This window comes from Manis pentadactyla, chromosome 11, assembly GCF_030020395.1.
Source record: "Manis pentadactyla isolate mManPen7 chromosome 11, mManPen7.hap1, whole genome shotgun sequence".
In the NCBI taxonomy this organism is placed as follows: Eukaryota; Metazoa; Chordata; class Mammalia; order Pholidota; family Manidae; genus Manis; species Manis pentadactyla.
In genome coordinates, this window is record NC_080029.1 from 108,683,191 (window position 1) to 108,702,938 (window position 19,748).

Genomic DNA, 19,748 nt, shown 5'->3' on the forward strand with positions numbered 1-19,748 from the left:
AGTTATTCTTTAATGAATGGTTTCGGCCTCTACTAACTTAACATTGTGACTATAACCTACCTTTAAATATGGTATTCAAGATGTTAAAATCACCACCTCTGCTGATTTGGGGCTTTATTGTCTATACTTGACTGTATCTCATCTTAGTGAGATCCCACAGGATTTAGCAATTAGCATGAATACAGCAGTTTGATAATCAAAAGTAATTAATGGCATCAAAACACCATCTTGCCTACTTCTAAGGACTTGTTACACATATCTAGATCTTTCTTTTTAAATGAGTACCTTATTCCTGTTAGAAAATAATCTACCACAAAATTCTATTTAGATAGGAACCAATTCAGCTTAATATACTGATATGTTTGAAATAACTTTGGGAAAGTGATTCAATATGCCAATTAACAGTAAGCTCTTAATCCACTAATAATAATTCTAGTAACAAAAGAAATGAAAAGTTGATCTCTGCTGCTATATATACAATATGTAATACAGGCAGTATGGTTCTTTTTTTAAAAAAAAAAAAATTGTGAAATAGGGATTCTGTCTACTGTCAAATGGAAATTTAAGAAAAACTAAGGTTATTTATTTTTTCTTTCAGTACTCTCATTTAAATATTGCTGAGTAAAAGAAAAAGGGAGGGAGAAACTTCATGCAGTGTTCAATTTACCATGAATCACATTTTTAAAAATGCTAAAGTTTCTCATAGTAAAAAAAGTGTAGGGGAGGAAAAAGTTTTCCTTAACCCTCAGGTCCTTGGCTGGGTCTGAAAATTGAACTGACAAAGGTGGAGTTAACAGGAGAAATGCATACAAGTTTATTGAATATAAATTTTACAGGACACTGAAGCCTTCATAAGGAAATGAAGACCCACAGAAACAGATCTGAGCAGTGTTATGCTAGGTTTGATAAAGACAGGGCAGTCATGTAGAATTATGACAGATGAGAGAGCATAAACTAATCGTAGCAAACTGGGAGGAACTTAGCAGGGCCTGTTTGTGCTGGTACTTTCAGGGTCCCTGTTTCTGTAGAGAAGGGTGCTCATTTAATCTGGGTCCAGGAAGGGCACCTCTCACATGAAGGTTTATGACCTGTTTCAGAAGGAAAGGGCAAGGAGAAGGTCCGAGGGACCTTCCTACTTCTGCTGTTTCCTCAAACTCCTTCCGCTAACAATATTCAGTATGTAAAGGTGCCACATTTTGAAGTAGCATGTCCTGATTACCAACAAAAGGAAATAAGGGTTTCAGTTTAAACAGATAAATCGAATTCTTGAGAACTTTGGATTTAACACGTCACTGCTCCCTTGTCCTTGGTGAAATCGATCCTGTCTTTATTTCAATAGGGCATGGGAGGTACAGGTTAGGAAAGGGAAGCATGTTTCCAAATAGTCGAGCCTTTCTTTCCTCAAGAGAACTTTATTTTTGAGCTGATTTTCATTTAAAATGTCCCCAGTTTCAGAGAGATTGAAGCCAAGCACCCATGATCCCTTACCATTTGCATCTGTAACAAATGCTTTTCCATTTCTTAAAAAACTGATGATGTTTGCTTTAATGCCCAACTCTCCTCTGGATCACAGGGATGTTAGCTTCAGGCAGCTTGGTATCATTATTTGTTAAGGGAATACTTGGACTTTAAGAGTAGAACCAAAAGTGAGAAGACAGAGGTGACTGGCTGCTGCAAAAGTGAGAAACTCTTAGGAATCTCTTCTGGAAGCTTCTGTGTTTGGTATTTCTACTTTAGGGCTACTAATATTAAGATAAGCATCAAGTTTGAGCAATATGAACAAACCTTTGATATTGTCTGCTAATCTTCAAGATCAAATGGAGTAAATGTAAAGTTGTCCTATTGAGGACTTCATCTTCTTGGTATAGGACTATGAAAATACACTATTCTGAAACAATGCTTATTTTTAAGTGTGCTTTATTTTAATTATATTTGAAAACTGTTCTGTGATTAACAAATAAATGAGAATAATTCCTGAAGATTAAAACAACGAAAAGACATTGACATTGAAAGACAAAAGGACTTCGATGCTCTTTCTCCAATGTAAAGAACAAGAATGCAAGTAACTTGCTATCTTATCACAGGCAACTAGGTAAACATGTACTTTCCAGCTCACCCATGTTGTCTACCAACAATAATATATTTCATATAACACATGTAAGAAATGAAAACAGACTAAAAAACTTAATATTAAAACGAACATTTTTAAATTGGGGGCCTTACATGGCATTTGCAGGCATTCATATTTGCACCTCTGTTACAGCTATAGTCATAGAAAATGAAAGACCTTTACTAAATTCCCTCCTAAGAAGTCTCAAAGATTATATTTATTATGAAATATTTAATGGAAACAAGGATAGAACACCATTTAACAATCACAAATGTAACTTACCATTCACTTTGCCATAGCTTAATGTTTGGCTGTATTTGTTTCAGATCTTTTTTTCTTAGGGAAATGAAACATTATAGATACAGTTGAGGTCCCTCAAGTATCCCAATCTAATTCTTTGCTCCCCACCCCCACAAAAAACTGATAACTAACTCCAGACAGGGCAGTTGTGTTGCATAATTCACACCGGCCCGTAGAATTGTTCTTGGCAACATCTTCAATGCTGGGATTATATTTTAAGGTTTTTTTCATTTCTTTCTATCACAGTATCACCCCCACTAGAGTAGGATATGTGAAAAAAATGAATATTTAGAATATCTAAACTTCCCTAAAATGAAGTTACAGTCTGAACACAGACAGCCAATGCTTGATAGAACCAGAACTTATCTTTTGAAAGCGGGGAGGCTCTAAACTGCCCACCACGTGGTCCCCGCCTTTGCTTTTCCCGTCTTCTCTGGCTCTATTGCCTTTCTGTTAGAAAAAGGATTTTACTTTTTAATTACAAAATATTTCTGTTCTTACTTCTATACTTGCAACTTAAATAAAATATAATAATTCCCAGTGTACCACAATACACATTTAACCAATGTCATTATTTTGCCATATTTGCTTCAGGTTTGTTTTGTTTTTTAAGATAATCATTACTAATTGAGCTAATAGAGCTGAAGTCACAACAGATCCTTTTTAAAGTGATTATACCCATATGCTCTGCCACCAGCAGCTTGGAAGAGGAATTACTTCTTCATATTAGGGTGCATTATATTATCATCCCACTCCATAACACATTAGGGGGGGTTTTAATATCACAACCCAAAGGAAGTAAGTTTTAGGCATTAGTGATAGGCAGGTATGGAAGATTTAGGCAAGGGGCCATTCAGTATCTCACATAGTGGGTTTTTTTTAATGTTCCTATCATCTCTCTTGTCCTCCTTATCCGTTTCCCATACCTTAGCTAGAGTGAATATTAAAAATCAAATCTGATCGTGACATTTTCAACTGTAAACTCTCAGGTGTCTTCTAAGGAGAAATTCCAAGTTTTTACCCCATATGGACAAAGACCCTCACCTCTCCCCTCATCCTCTGCACTTGTCACACTGACCCTCTTTCAATTTCTTAAAGACCCCATGCCCTTTTCTGTTTGTTTCACCTGAAAAGCTCTTTCTCCTCTGTAGTTAGCCAGCTATAAGTCACTTTTTAGGTCGCAGCTTAAAAGTCCTTCAACAGTGGGGCGGAAGATGGCGGCGTGAGTAGAGCAGCGGAAATCTCCTCCCAAAACAACATATATCTATGAAAATATAACAAAGACAACCCTTCCTAGAATAAAGACCAGAGGACACAGGACAATATCCAGACCACATCCACACCTGAGAGAACCCAGCGCCTCGCGAAGGGGGTAAGATACAAGCCCCGGCCCCGCGGGAGCCGAGCGCCCCTCCCCCCAGCTCCCGGCGGGAGAAGAGCAGGCAGAGCGGGAGGGAGACGGAGCCCAGGGCTGCCGAACACCCAGCCCCAGCCATCCGGGCCAGAGTGCAGGGCCCTCGATACTGGGAAAACAGGGCAGCAAGAACAGTGAGCAGGCACTGGAGGCTGGGAGACAGAGGACATAAGAAAAGCGCGCGACCATTTTTTTTTTTTTGCTTTTTTGCTGCTTTGTTTTGGCGAGCGCTTTTTGGAAGTCTTAAAGGGACAGGGACCCCAATATTAGGGAAACAGGGCAGAAAGACCGGTGAGCAGAGGCCTGAGGCTGGCACCGGAGAATAAAGAAAAACGAACGACCACCTTTTTTTTTTTTTAATTAAAAAAAATTTTTTTTTTTTTTAATTAAAAAAAATTTTTTTTCTTGTTTTTTTTTGTGGTCGTTGTTTTGTTTTGGCGGGTGCTTTTTGGAAGTCTTAAAGGGGCAGGGCGGGCCACTTAATCCAGAAGTAGGGAATCCGGGATCTCTGGGCACCCTAACCCCTGGGCTGCAGGGAGCAGGGAGGCCCCTTACGGAGATAAATAGCCTCCCAGCAGCTCCTGCTCCAACGCGACTCCACCATTTTGGAGTAGCTGCCCGAGCCAGGCCACGCCCACAGCAACAGCGGAGATTAACTCCATAGCAGCCGGGCAGGAAGCAGAAACCCTGTCTGCGCGCAGCTGCGCAGCACAAGCCACTAGAGGCCGCTGTTCTCCCAGGAGAGGAGGGCCACAAACCAACAAGAAAGGAAGTCCTTCCAGCCGTCACTCGTCCCAGTTCTGCAGACTATTCCTATCACCATGAAAAGGCAAAGCTACAGGCAGACAAAGATCACAGAGACAACACCAGAGAAAGAGACAGACCTAACCAGTCTTCCTGACAAAGAATTCAAAATAAGAATCATAAACATGCTGACAGAGATGCAGAGAAATACGCAAGAAAAATGGGATGAAGTCCGGAAAGAGATCACAGATGCCAGAAAGGAGATCGCAGAAATGAAACAAACTCTGGAAGGGTTTATAAGCAGAATGGATAGAATGCAAGAGGCCATTGATGGAACTGAAATCAGAGAACAGGAACGCATGGAAGCTGACATAGAGAGAGACAAAAGGATCTCCAGGAATGAAACAATATTAAGAGAACTGTGTGACCAATCTAAAAGGAGCAATATCCGTATTATAGGGGTCCCAGAAGAAGAAGAGAGAGGCAAAGAGATGGAAAGTATCTTAGAAGAAATAATTGCTGAAAACTTCCCCACACTGGGGGAGGAAGTAATCAAACAGACCACGGAAATACACAGAACCCCCAACAGAAAGGATCCAAGAAGGGCAACACCAAGACACATAATAATTAAAATGGCAAAGATCAAGGACAAGGAAAGAGTGTTAAAGGCAGCTAGAGAGAAAAAGGTCACCTATAAAGGGAAACCCATCAGGCTAACGTCAGATTTCTCAACAGAAACCCTACAGGCCAGAAGAGAATGGCATGATATATTTAATACAATGAAACAGAAGGGCCTTGAACCAAGGATACTGCATCCAGCACGACTATCATTCAAATATGACGGTGGGATTAAACAATTCCCAGACAAACAAAAGCTGAGGGAATTTGCTTTCCACAAACCACCTCTACAGAACATCTTACAGGGACTGCTCTAGATGGGAGCACTCCTAGAAAGAGCACAGCACAAAACACCCAACATATGAAGAATCGAGGAGGAGGAACAAGAAGGGAGAGAAGAAAAGAATCTCCAGACAGTGTATATAACAGCTCAATAAGCGAGCTAAGTTAGGCAGTAAGATACTAAAGAGGCTAACCTTGAACCTTTGGTAACCACGAATTTAAAGCCTGCAATGGCAATAAGTACATATCTTTCAATAGTCACCCTAAATGTTAATGGGTTGAATGCACCAATCAAAAGACACAGAGTAACAGAATGGATAAAAAAGCAAGACCCATCTATATGCTGCTTACAAGAAACTCACCTCAAACCCAAAGACATGTACAGACTAAAAGTCAAGGGATGGAAAAACATATTTCAAGCAAACAACAGTGAGAAGAAAGCAGGGGTTGCAGTACTAATATCAGACAAAATAGACTTCAAAACAAAGAAAGTAACAAGAGATAAAGAAGGACACTACATAATGATAAAGGGCTCAGTCAAACAAGAGGATATAACCATTCTAAATATATATGCACCCAACACAGGAGCACCAGCATATGTGAAACAAATACTAACAGAACTAAAGGGGGATATAGACTGCAATGCATTCATTCTAGGAGACTTCAACACACCACTCACCCCAAAGGATAGATCCACTGGGCAGAAAATAAGTAAGGACACGGAAGCACTGAACAACACAGTAGAGCAGATGGACCTAATAGACATCTATAGAACTCTACATCCAAAAGCAGCGGGATATACATTCTTCTCAAGTGCACATGGAACATTCTCCAGAATAGACCACATACTAGGCCACAAAAAGAGCCTCAGAAAATTCCAAAAGATTGAAATCCTACCAACCAACTTTTCAGACCACAAAGGCATAAAACTAGAAATAAACTGTACAAAGAAAGCAAAGAGGCTCACGAACACATGGAGGCTTAACAACACGCTCCTAAATAATCAATGGATCAATGACCAAATCAAAATGGAGATCCAGCAATATATGGAAACAAATGACAACAACAACACTAAGCCCCAACTTCTGTGGGACACAGCAAAAGCAGTCTTAAGAGGAAAGTATATAGCAATCCAAGCATATTTAAAAAAGGAAGAGCAATCCCAAATGAATGGTCTAATGTCACAATTATCGAAATTGGAAAAAGAAGAACAGATGAGGCCTAAGGTCAGCAGAAGGAGGGACATAATAAAGATCAGAGAAGAAATAAATAAAATTGAGAAGAATAAAACAATAGCAAAAATCAATGAAACCAAGAGCTGGTTCTTCGAGAAAATAAACAAAATAGATAAGCCTCTAGCCAGACTTATTAAGAAGAAAAGAGAGTCAACACAAATCAACAGTATCAGAAACGAGAAAGGAAAAATCACGACGGACCCCACGGAAATGCAAAGAATTATTGGAGAATACTATGAAAACCTATATGCTAACAAGCTGGGAAACCTAGGAGAAATGGACAACTTCCTAGAAAAATATAACCTTCCAAGATTGACCCAGGAAGAAACAGAAAATCTAAACAGACCAATTACCAGCAACGAAATTGAAGAGGTAATCAAAAAACTACCAAAGAACAAAACCCCCGGGCCAGATGGATTTACCTCGGAATTTTATCACACATACAGGGAAGACATAATACCCATTCTCCTTAAAGTTTTCCAAAAAATAGAGGAGGAGGGGATACTCCCAAACTCATTCTATGAAGCTAACATCACCCTAATACCAAAACCAGGCAAAGACCCCACCAAAAAAGAAAACTACAGACCAATATCCCTGATGAACGTAGATGCAAAAATACTCAACAAAATATTAGCAAACCGAATTCAAAAATACATCAAAAGGATCATACACCATGACCAAGTGGGATTCATTCCAGGGATGCAAGGATGGTACAACATTCGAAAGTCCATCAACATCATCCACCACATCAACAAAAAGAAAGACAAAAACCACATGATCATCTCCATAGATGCTGAAAAAGCATTTGACAAAGTTCAACATCCATTCATGTTAAAAACTCTCAGCAAAATGGGAATAGAGGGCAAGTACCTCAACATAATAAAGGCCATCTATGATAAACCCAGAGCCAACATTATATTGAACAGCGAGAAGCTGAAAGCATTTCCTCTGAGATCGGGAACTAGACAGGGATGCCCACTCTCTCCACTGTTATTTAACATAGTACTGGAGGTCCTAGCCACGGCAATCAGACAAAATAAAGAAATACAAGGAATCCAGATTGGTAAAGAAGAAGTTAAACTGTCACTATTTGCAGATGACATGATACTGTACATAAAAAACCCTAAAGACTCCACCCCAAAACTACTAGAACTGATATCGGAATACAGCAAAGTTGCAGGATACAAAATCAACACACAGAAATCTGTGGCTTTCCTATATACTAACAATGAACCAACAGAGAGAGAAATCAGGAAAACAACTCCATTCACAATTGCATCAAAAAAAATAAAATACCTAGGAATAAACCTAACCAAAGAAGTGAAAGACTTATACTCTGAAAACTACAAGTCACTCTTAAGAGAAATTAAAGGGGACACTAACAGATGGAAACTCATCCCATGCTCGTGGCTAGGAAGAATTAATATCGTTAAAATGGCCATCCTGCCCAAAGCAATATACAGATTTGATGCAATCCCTATGAAACTACCAGCAACATTCTTCAATGAACTGGATCAAATAATTCAAAAATTCATATGGAACCACCAAAGACCCCGAATAGCCAAAGCAATCCTGAGAAAGAAGAATAAAGTAGGGGGGATCTCACTCCCCAACTTCAAGCTCTATTATAAAGCCATAGTAATCAAGACAATTTGGTACTGGCACAAGAACAGAGCCACAGACCAATGGAACAGACTAGAGAATCCAGACATTAACTCAGACATATATGGTCAATTAATATTTGATAAAGGAGCCATGGACATACAATGGCGAAATGACAGTCTCTTCAACAGATGGTGCTGGCAAAACTGGACAGCTACATGTAGGAGAATGAAACTGGACCATCGTCTAACCCCATATACAAAAGTAAACTCAAAATGGATCAAAGACCTGAATGTAAGCCATGAAACCATTAAACTCCTGGAAGAAAACATAGGCGAAAACCTCTTAGACATAAACATGAGTGACCTCTTCTTGAACATATCTCCCCGGGCAAGGAAAACAACAGCAAAAATGAGTAAGTGGGACTATATTAAGCTGAAAAGCTTCTGTACAGCAAAAGACACCATCAATAGAACAAGAAGGATCCCTACAGTATGGGAGAATATATTTGAAAATGACACATCCGATAAAGGCTTGACATCCAGAATATATAAGGAGCTCTCACGCCTCAACAAACAAAAAACAAATAACCCAATTAAAAAATGGGCAGAGGAACTGAACAGACAGTTCTCCAAAAAAGAAATACAGATGGCCAACAGACACATGAAAAGATGCTCCACATCTCTAATTATCAGAGAAATGCAAATTAAAACTACAATGAGGTATCACCTCACACCAGTAAGGATGGCTGCCATCCAAAAGACAAACAACAATAAATGTTGGCGAGGCTGTGGAGAAAGGGGAACCCTCCTACACTGCTGGTGGGAATGTAAGTTAGTTCAACCATTGTGGAAAGCAGTATGGAGGTACATCAAAATGCTCAAAACAGACTTACCATTTGACCCAGGAATTGCACTCCTAGGAATTTACACTAAGAATGCAGCAATCAAGTTTGAGAAAGACAGATGCACCCCTATGTTTATTGCAGCACTATTTACAATAGCCAAGAATTGGAAGCAACCTAAATGTCCATCAATAGATGAATGGATAAAGAAGATGTGGTACATATACACAATGGAATACTACTCAGCTATAAGAAAAGGGCAAATCCAATCATTTGCAGCAACATGGATGGAGCTGGAGGGTATTATGCTCAGTGAAACAAGCCAAGCGGAGAAAGAGAAATACCAAATGATTTCACTTATCTGTGGAATATAAGAACAAAGGAAAAACTGAAGGAACAAAACAGCAGCAGAATCACAGAACTTAAGAATGGACTAACAGGTACCAAAGGGAAAGGGACTGGGGAGGATGGGTGGGTAGGGAGGGATAAGGGGGGGAGAAGTAGGGGGGTATTAAGATTAACATGCATGGGGGGGTAGGAGAAAAGGGAGGGCTGTACAACACAGAGAAGGCAAGTAGTGATTCTACAACATTTTGCTATGCTGATGGACAGTGACTGTAAAGGGGTTTATAGGGGAGACCTGGTATAGGGGAGAGCCTAGTAAACATAATATTCGTCATGTAAGTGTAGATTAGTGATAGCAAAAAAAAAAAAAAAAAAAAAAAAGGGCAGTTCCTGTGTGGTAACCTCCAATGAGTCCTACACAAGGGTATAAAGGGCATATAAAAGTGTAGACAAAGGGTCTGTTTGTGTTTATACAGAGGATCAAAGCCTAATTGGGCTACCCCGAAAATGAACTAAGATATGATATGAAAAAGAACTTCCAACATCTGCACCCTCTGGAAGACTCATGCCAGAAGATGATCATCAAAAAACCCCAACAAAGATCCACGCACTGCTACAGCTGTAGATGCACTCATCCCACCAGTTCCTGGACCTGCCATGGGAATGAGGAAGGAGATATCTAAGCTGGCCTGTGCATACAGTAAAACAACAAAATTGGACTGGATCTATACTGTTGGAACTCAACCAAGAATTTGGAGAAGTGCAAATTGTAGCGCTCCAAAGTCTTACAACTACAAACTATTTATTGTTAAAAGAACATATGGCATGTGAACATTCCCCAGGAATGGGTTGTTTTAATTTGTCTGATTTCTCTCAGACTGTTCAAGTTCATTTGGACAATATCCACCTTATCATAGATAAGTTTTCACAAATGCCTAAGGTGCCTAACTGGTTTTCTTGGTTTCACTGCAGATGGCTGGTAATTACAGATATGCTTTGGTTATGTAACTATACTCCTATTATGTTAATGTGTGTGTGCAATTTAAGTAGTAGCTTAAAACCTATACATGCTGAAGTTACTCTACAAGAAGATATATCAAAGAAATAATCAATCTTCCCATGTTTTCTTCCGCCTGCTACTTCTATAGCTTTTCTTCTTCCTTCCTAATTACAACCCTTAAATAGAATTCGTGCCTCATATCAAATTTACCGAGTATCATAATTCTTCCAAGTGGTAAAGATACCTCAAGACAAACGCTGGGCATAGAAGCCACAGGGCATAAATATGCAAAGAAGTAAAAAGCTAACTTTTTCAAACAATAAGGCTTCTCTCTCACTTACCAACTTCACATTTCCCTGTATGGCCCCGGAAGATGACTGGTTAGCCAGAGACGGGTAAGATTCCTCAAGGGAGGAACAACCTAAGACAGGCACAGTCGCAGGGGGGCCATCAGGTGAGAAATTGGGGATCAACAGAGGTGAGGCTTAGAACCTCACCCCCCCGTTCTGAGAGAAATCTTCTGCATACGTGGATGTTTTATTGCCCTGGTCTAGCTTGGATTAACACATAGTCTACAGGCACACACCTGATCATCTACATGTGCTCTCTTACAACACTAAACTATGTTTTCTACCTTTATCTTGTATCTACCTACCACTTCAGCATTTTATTAAAAATAATAATAATAAAGAGAGAAATGTGGTATCCACATATAAATCAAGTATAAAAACCAAATCAGTATTCATATTTGAACTGACTGTTTATAGTTCATAATGTATGAGCAAAACCGAAAGTTTCTGTGATGACTGCCCTTGTACTGTTCACTATGTAACTTATTCATTATGTAAGAATTTGTTCTACATGTAAAAACTTGTTTGTTATGCCTCAGAAGATTGGAGACTGACAAAAATTAGGCTTGGGGTGGAATAATGATTGTGCATTGAGCATTGACTCCCCTATACAGAATTTTATTGTCGTTAACAACCATTTGATCAATAAATATGAGAGATGCCCTCAAAAAAAAAAAAAAAAAAAAAAGACAGACTTCCAGTGGTAAAATAAATAAGTAACCGGGATGTAATGTATAGCATAAGGAATATAGTCAAGATATTGTAACAGCCTGGTAGGGTGATAGCTGGAACCTAGAATTATGTATATAAATGTTCTACCACTGTGTTGTACACTTGAAACTCATGTAATGTAATACTGTGTGTCAACTACCCTTCAATAAAAAATAATTATTAAAATAAAAAAAATAAAAATAAAAAAAAATAAAAAAATAAAAAAACAAAAAAAAAAAAGTCCTTCAACAGAAACATTTTCCCTGGCCTCTCCTTTATATCTAAATCAGGTCTCCTTAATGTGATCTTATTAAATATCTCGGGTTTTTTAAATCATAGTTTGCAAATGTATATTTATTTGTATGAGTATTTGTTTAGCCTGCTTTTCTTATTAGACTATAAGCTTCATGAAGAGAGGGACCTTGATCATTTTTTTTTACTTCTAAACTTACCAGCATAGTGCCTCTTATATTATCAATAATTATTTATTTAATAAATCAGTGATTTCCTATTCCAGATCTCAGGATTTAAGGCTTCCTTTCCCAAAATTGCATAATTACACTCATTCTTCTTACTCTTTACTAACTTACATGTGTCTCCTCTCCACTCCCCCCTCTATTTTTTCCCCCACACATTTGTACCTTTTCCCCCATTTAGAAAAATGAACTAAGCATTGGTAATAAAAAAGTATACCTTATGTTGATGATCTATATTCTAGTCTATTTCTACTAAGTGTTGCAAAATAAACTGTCACTATTACATGGCATATATACAATAAAAAATCTCAAATTTTAGAAAGTTCTCTTTTAAAGATACCATAAAAAATACCTCCATGCATATAAGCAAAAAAAGGTCAGACTAAAACAAATAGCTATTTTGCAAACATGGAATTAACCAAGGATTCTCAACCATAAGCTTGAAAACAATGCCAGTCCATGAAGCGACCATCAGGCAAAAAAAAAAAAAGTGGTTTTGAACAGAATTGCAAGGATCATTAACTACAACTGAACAGTCACGTTCCCATAGGAAGTTCTTACAAATATGATATACCATCTTGTCATGTAATATTCAGAGATACATTTGGAGGTTTAAAATTGGATTTTGATCCTAGCTATCCAGCCACAGTTTAAAAGAAAAAGAAAAAGCAGCAGGAAAAGGAGGGGCAATACCAAGTTAAAATCCCATGCTTAAAATTAAATAAGTCAATACTTTGAAAAACATTGGTTTTTCAAAAACTAATGTTTTTACCTTTATTGTTTAACCTTCGTTGTTCGCCCTCACACAATTCCACCCAACTACTCTATATTTCCTTTTCCTGCAAGAACTCTGGATATGACTTTGATGCAGTTTTAGAGCTCAGGCCTTTCTTCCTCCAAAATTGAGATGTTCTCAGGACTGGAATAACGGCACTGAGAAGGAATCAGAGCAGAGGCAAATCGTTCCTCCCTCAAAGCAGCTAAAGCTACAAACAGAAAACATACTGTTGAATCCAAAATCCAAAATTTTGACTGGAGAATATTGCTAGTTGTGTTATCCTGGAACTTTCCTTTGTTGCCCAGAAATCCACAATCCCCATTCTGTTCAGAGAGATGCTCCAGACCAAGGAATGACCAGGCTTCCAATTTCCTTCTTGATCTTGCTTCCAAACTAGTGATTAAAAGGTAGCAGGGTAGGAGGAGTGAATGAAGGACCCTCCAGTGAAACTTTTAAGACACTCATTCATTCATTTATTCATTCAACAAGCACTTATTGAGCTGCTATCATGTCCCAAATCACTGTGGCCACATGGGATATGATAATGAGCAAGATTCCCTACCTTCATGAAACCTGTCCAGGGATGGAAGACCAACAGAAATGAAACAATTATACAAACAAATATTAATCTACAAACTGTGATAAATGCTTAGAAGGAAAAGTATAAGAGCCTATAGGACTTATAAAAGGGAGAACAGATTATTCTCTGCATTTTTTAGCTGAATTATAAATAAAAGAAGAATAGGTATAAAGGGATGAGGGAGGGTACCTCCTTGGCACAGGGAATGGCAACACAAAGGGCCTGAAGGAGGAAGGCATGCAGGCCAGGACAGCTACTCTGTCAAGCAGGGTCAAGGGGAGAGAGAGAAAGGAATCTGAAAGGTAGGCCGATGCTCAATCACCAAGGGCCTTGAAGGCCTCTAAAGATTTTCGTCTTCGTCTAAAGAGGAATTTGAAACCATTGAAAGGTTCTGATTAGTGACATTCATGATTTAATTACAGTTCACTCTGTTATGTCCAAATGCATTGAAGGGGGATCAAAGAACAGGAGTAGGAGGACCAATGACAACATGATTTGATGTGTAGTTTTTAACATTGGCTACCATGTGGAGAATGAGTTGGAGGGAAGTCAGAGTGCATAGAGGGCAATACGTTCATTGGCAGGTGCAGCCACCCAGATGAGAGATTATGATGGTCTGGACCAGGAGGCAGGCAGCATTCCTGAAGAATTGCCATGGTGGTATGTCAGGTGGCTCACTCCCACTAGCCTCTTGCCTAGGTACTGCTTGGGTCCTAAGAGGATAGCCCTCCAAAATGTCCACACGGACATAGAGAAGCTCCTCTTTAGGAAAACTCCTAAGAGACAGTAGGAGTTTTTTGGCTCTGATAACAGAGCCAAAAATCCCCTTGCTTCTCCTGAGCAACTGACTTAGGTTGGCCCCAGACATGTGAGACAATCACCAGTTACAGAGCCCCTCGTGTTGCTGGAGGAAAAACTCCACAACAGATTTGAGGCCCACTATCCCTAAGCACCCCACATTCTCCAGCCTGACTCTTCTTTCAGCTTACTTCTATTCTTATTTTATTCTTTCATTTTTCCTTTTGTTTTATTGAGCGGATATATGTACTTTTTTTTGACATATCTCTCTTTCTCATTTGGCAAGATTCTGTAGGAAATTATTTTTTTAAACCAGTTATTTATTATTTAACATTTTCTTAACATAAAAGGAAGAAGAGTTTCCCTACTCACAACACTGTCACCAAATGCGTGAGTTTTCCACACCAAGCAATTCTCCAATGCTTTGTGGATATCAGCTGGGTGTTCCACAATTTAATTCAATTTTGACACTAAATACCTAGAGTTAGTACAGACCACACAGGTTAAGGGATCAACCTCACAAGACCACCCCACTTCAGACTCCAATTGCAAGCATTAGGTGCCAGGGTATCCACACTTCTGTCCAACTTTGCTACAGATCAGAGGTCTCTACAATCCCCTCTAGTTTGATAATTTGCTATAATGGCTCACGCAACCTAGTGAAAAACTTTACTTACATTTACTGATTTATTATAAAGGATACAAATGAATAACCAGATGAAGAGATACATAGGATGAGGTCCAGAAGGGACCCGACACTTCTGTGTCCACAGATTTGAGGTTCACCACTCTCCCAGCTCATTGATGTGCTCACTAGTCCAGAAGCTCCCAAAACTCTGTAATTTAGGGATTTTTAGGGAGACTTCATCATGTAGGTATGATTATTAATTCAATTTCTGGTCCCTCTTCACCCCTGAGAGGATGAGAGGTGGGTCTGTAGGATGGGAAATACGTCTGAAAGTTGCGAGTTTCCTGTCATGTTAGGTCTTCCTGGGGACCAGTCCCCATAAGCTACCAGGAGTCCCCAGCCAACAGTCATCTCATTAGTGTACAAAAATATACTTTCATCACTCCAGAGATTCCAGGGGTCTTAGAAGGTGTTGTATCAGGAACCAGGGACTAAGAACAAACATTATAAAGATGTTCCTATCACTCTATTACTCAGGAAATTCTAAGGATTTTAGTAGCTTGTGCCAGGAACCAGGGATGAAGACCGAATATTATTTACTATATCATATATGATATATATTCATTGCAGAAATGTGAAAAAGCTTAAGAAGAAAATAAAAATCTATAATCCCACCATGTAGAGATAATATTAGTTAACACTTTGGGGTATAGTGTTACAATCTTATTTCTATGCCTATCTATATACCCATCATCTTCCAATCTTTTCCATAGAAAAGACTGTGTGTGTGTGTGTGTCTGTGTGTGTGTCTGTATGTGTGTATGTGTGTGTGTGTGGTACGAATGTATGTATGTTTGTGTTAGTATTTGTGAAAGTCTCTTAACTCAATTTTGGAACAATAAGGGAAATGGATAGAAAGATAAAGAGAGGGAAGGATCATAGAGAGACAGACAGACAGATAGACATTTCCCTCTGCATTTTGAGTGTTAGGTGACTTAAATCTTAGGGTGCTATTTTGACAATGTCAAAATTGTTTCTTTCCAACTACTTCTACCAAACAATAAATAATACTCCTGCTAGCTCAAACAGAAGCAATTGCTTGGTCAAGTGATGAATGACGACTTAGAGGCTATGTGATTCCAGTCTTTCCATCTTGAGTCCTAAGAGCATTGAGGCTGATGGAAGACTGACCACAGGTAAAAAGTAAACACTCCCCATGGTCATGTCACATGCTGCCAGACTGTACAGTACATTATATTTTAAATTGTTTATATAGCAAAACTAGATTGCCAGTGGAAATGACAAATCTCTTAGCTTCCTTGTTTCTAGTAGCAATCTGTAACAAAGCAGAAAATTGCTCCCTCGTTTTATCAAGACTAGCTGTGTTTTGCTTTGTTTTTTAATTGCAAACCAACCTGAATTCAGTTTCCAGAAGGAAGGCACAATCAAGAGCTGGTCATCTGCACTACCTTCGGCAGGCTGTAACCATGATGCCTAGGACAGAGGCCACTTGAACTCATGCAGTAAAAACCCACAAATTGCCCTTTAATAGATACTCAACCTTGTTCAACTCCTCCTCCAATAACCATCTGAAGACTTAAAAATGCAAATACCTAACAGCATATTTAGTCCATATGGTTTCATTTTGGCCACACTTAGGTGGTCATTTTGTACCAAATCCCATTGAAATTTATGGCCACCATTCCATACCTCAACCCCAGACCAGGAGAGCACATTGAAGAGTTCCCATCATGTCTGAACTATACTAACTGGGAGAGACAAAGTGCTCAGTTCCAGGACTTCACCACCTGAATTCTCCCTGCCTTCTCCCTTCCTCCATGTATAGAGGCTCAACACCTTGAGGGTTTAGTGTTGAGATGGCATAGATTTTTTTAATTAAATAATTCTGCAGAACTTTGGCTATATGGAGAAACTTTAACATTCTAGACTTACCACCAAATCATCTTCTAATTCTCTACCCGTAATTAGGATGTGTTCAAGAAAGATAGCTTTATTGTAATATTAATTCAGCTCAATTTGAAAACTTCTCTTGAGCATCTAACTTATTCCACACACTGTTCTAGGCACTGGGAATACCAAAATAAGGAGATACAACCCATCCTTATAAATCTCCCAGTCTAGTAGATAGCCCATAAACACTGAGTGCAATTTCCCAATTTAAAAGATACATACTTTGATTATTAAAAAATGTGAATGTTTCTTTGAATTTTAATACACAAATACAAGGTGTTTTTTCAATTTTATGATCTTTCTCATTAACCTAATATCTGTTTTCTCTGATAACAACTGATAATAGCGATTGTAAGCTGTGTAACGGATATTTTCAGGAATATCTCCTTAGCTCACACTCTACTTTTGTACAGAGAGAGAGAACATAGGCCCAAAGTTAAGCTTACTCTATAAAACCCAACCTTTTTAATCCTAAGTAAATGAACCACAAGTAAACACTGATTCTAGCTGGTTCTAGTCAGATTTGGTTCCTCCTCCTCTGACTATAGTGGAAAAGCTTGGATCAGAAAAACTCTTCCACTGTAAACACCTGGAAAAGATGGATAATAAACAAAAAATCTATCTGAAGGCGGAACAACACAAAAATGCATCAAGACTTGAGGAAATAGGATCCCAGAGAGAGGGGTCTCAGAGAGTTGAACCCTACTTTTTCCTTTTAGGCATCTGCTGATTCTGAAGTGATAGCTGAGAGGCTTAGAAAATGAGCAAAACCATCAGTAGCTCCACAGAACTGTAGGGAGAAAATCTGGAATTTAGGGACCACTAGGAACAGTGACCATGCTAAATACCTCAGATTTTCAGTTGGGACTCCTCAAGAGTGTACATACCCTAGTGGTAAGGGTGAACTGGAAACACATCAGCCCTCACAATGACTGAAGTTCAGTTTTCAACCAACATAATCCCAGACTGGATCAGGGTGACCTGTCCCTGTTAGCAGGCAGCCTCTCCGATGGCTCCCAGTGCTACCCACCTCCTGGTACTCGGGTAATCCCTTGAGTGTGGGCTGGACCTAATGATTACATTCTAACAAATATAACTGGCAGATGTGATGGGTTATCACTTCCAAGACTGGGTTACAAAGATACTGTCTTTCTGTCTTGCCCTCCCTGCTTCTCACACTTGCTCTGAGCAGAGCCGATACCATGTTGTGAGCTGATTTATAAAGGAGGGATGTATGGCAAGGAATCAGTATCTCCAGCAAACAGCTAGTGAAGATCTGAGGTTTGTCAACAGCCGTGTGAGTGAGCAGGGAAGCATGTACTCCCTCAGGTTCGCCTTCAGGTGAGACCACAGCCCCTGTCAATTTCTGAACTTCAAACTTCTGAAAGATTTAGAAACAGAGGCACTCAACTAAGCCACACCTGAATTCCTGATACACAGAAACACTAAGATAATAAATGTTTGCTATCTGAAGCCATTGAATTTGGGGGTAATTTGTTACTTAGCAATAGACAACTAATATAGTCTCTACCTTAATGCCTTCTGGAAAAATATATAAATCATCTCTCAAGGACTATAAAATTATCCAAATACCAATTATAAATGAGCTCTAAAATTTTTATACATAGTATCTGACATTTAATACAGACATAATCAAACATGCATAAACATTAAAATAACCCAACAAATAAGAGGAAAAGAAACATTAGTTTCAGACTCACTAGACATTCACATATTGGTATTATCAGAGAAGAACTTTAAAAAGACTAACATGTTTAAGGAAGTAGATAGTATGACAGAGACTTTCAGCAGAGAACCACAAAGTATTGTTTACAAAGAATCAAAGAGAAATTTAAAAACAAACAAATATAATATCTGATATTGAAAATTCAATGATTTGGTTTAACAGCAGATCAGACATAGCTAAAGGGATGAATTGGTAACCAGAAAATACACATGTGCATGCGTACACACACACACGCACACACAAAGCCAGAATAAAGTATTCACTAAAAAAATTAAGGTAGAAAAAAATTTTTAATACTATGTACAAGAATTTTATGGGCAAAATTATAGAACTATTAAAAGTCAAAAAAGATTTATAAAAAAGATCGAGTGGTAAAAAATTGAAAACAACCTAAATGTCAATCAAGAGGAAAATGAAAATAAAATGTGGTTTTAAAGTAGAATACTGCAAAGAAATTAAAAGGAATGAACTAGACTTGTATGTATAAATAAGGATAAATCTGAAAACTTTATTGTTGAGTGATGAAAAAGTTACTAAAGGATAAATATAGCATCATAACATTGATCAAGACTTGGTCATTATATGTAACTATCCTATTAGAGGCAAAATCATTCCAATGCTAATCAAATTTAAGCTTCAGGGCCTCCTTGAGGGCCCCTTTCGAAGCCCTAAGTGGGGCTCTGGCATTGTGTTCTACGATTGTATGTTTTGCAAAATTTGTGCAAATAGAGTATTTTAATCACCCTTGAATTGGCAGTCCATACCAACTTCACCATCTGTCTTCCTTCCCTTTATCTCTGGTAGTATTGAAGTGACCATGGGCATTTGGGGATTTAATTTAGGAGGAGTTAATTTGGGGATATATTTAGGTTAGGCTTTGTGACACATGCTCACAGGCTTTACCACCCATCCAATGCAGGAATGACTCCCAGGAACACCCCTGCCCACCATGGACCCTCAGGTGTGGCGTCATGACTGAAAGGTACATTGCCAAGGTCAGATCAAGACACAAATGTGCCCTACAGCACCAGGCACTGGACCTACGGTGATATTAGAAAACAGAACAAAACAAGGTTTGAAATGTATGGAAGCAGAAGTAGTCTGTGGAGAATTCTTCCAGTCAGACATGTAAACCTGTAAATGAGAGATTTGGTTTTCATTGATGCCTGGTCAAAGCAAAGTTCTCTCTTGTCAAGAACAGACTCATAATGTAAC